The sequence below is a fragment of the Nannospalax galili genome, unplaced genomic scaffold, assembly GCF_000622305.1.
Source record: "Nannospalax galili isolate Female #2095 unplaced genomic scaffold, S.galili_v1.0 scaffold937, whole genome shotgun sequence".
Lineage (NCBI taxonomy): Eukaryota > Metazoa > Chordata > Mammalia > Rodentia > Spalacidae > Nannospalax > Nannospalax galili.
Window position 1 is genome coordinate 97,490 of NW_008339516.1, and position 397 is coordinate 97,886.

A 397-nucleotide genomic window follows, 5' to 3' on the forward strand; every position below is an offset into this window, starting at 1 on the left:
GGATGGAACTAGAAACTGTTATATTAAGTGAAGTAACACAGACTCTGAAAAAAAATTGACATATGTTCTCCCTCATATGTGGATCCTTGAACTAAATCTTGATAAGTGAGTATGTATCCAGACATAACTACAGGAACCAGGATAATGGAAAGGAACTGGGGAGGTAAAGGAAAAGAAAGAACCTGAAATAGAAGAACAGTAGTAGGAAACAAGCGTTAATAAGGGAGATATGGATAAAAATTGGGTTAGTTGAGGGGGGAGGGAAGAATATATGAGTAACCTAGGGGATAAGGAGAAAAATAAGCAATTCAACAGAGGTAGGATCATAGGAGCAAGGGTATTAGTAAGGAAGAAAGGGGGGGAAGTGGGGGCACCTTAAGTGGGAAAACCATGATAG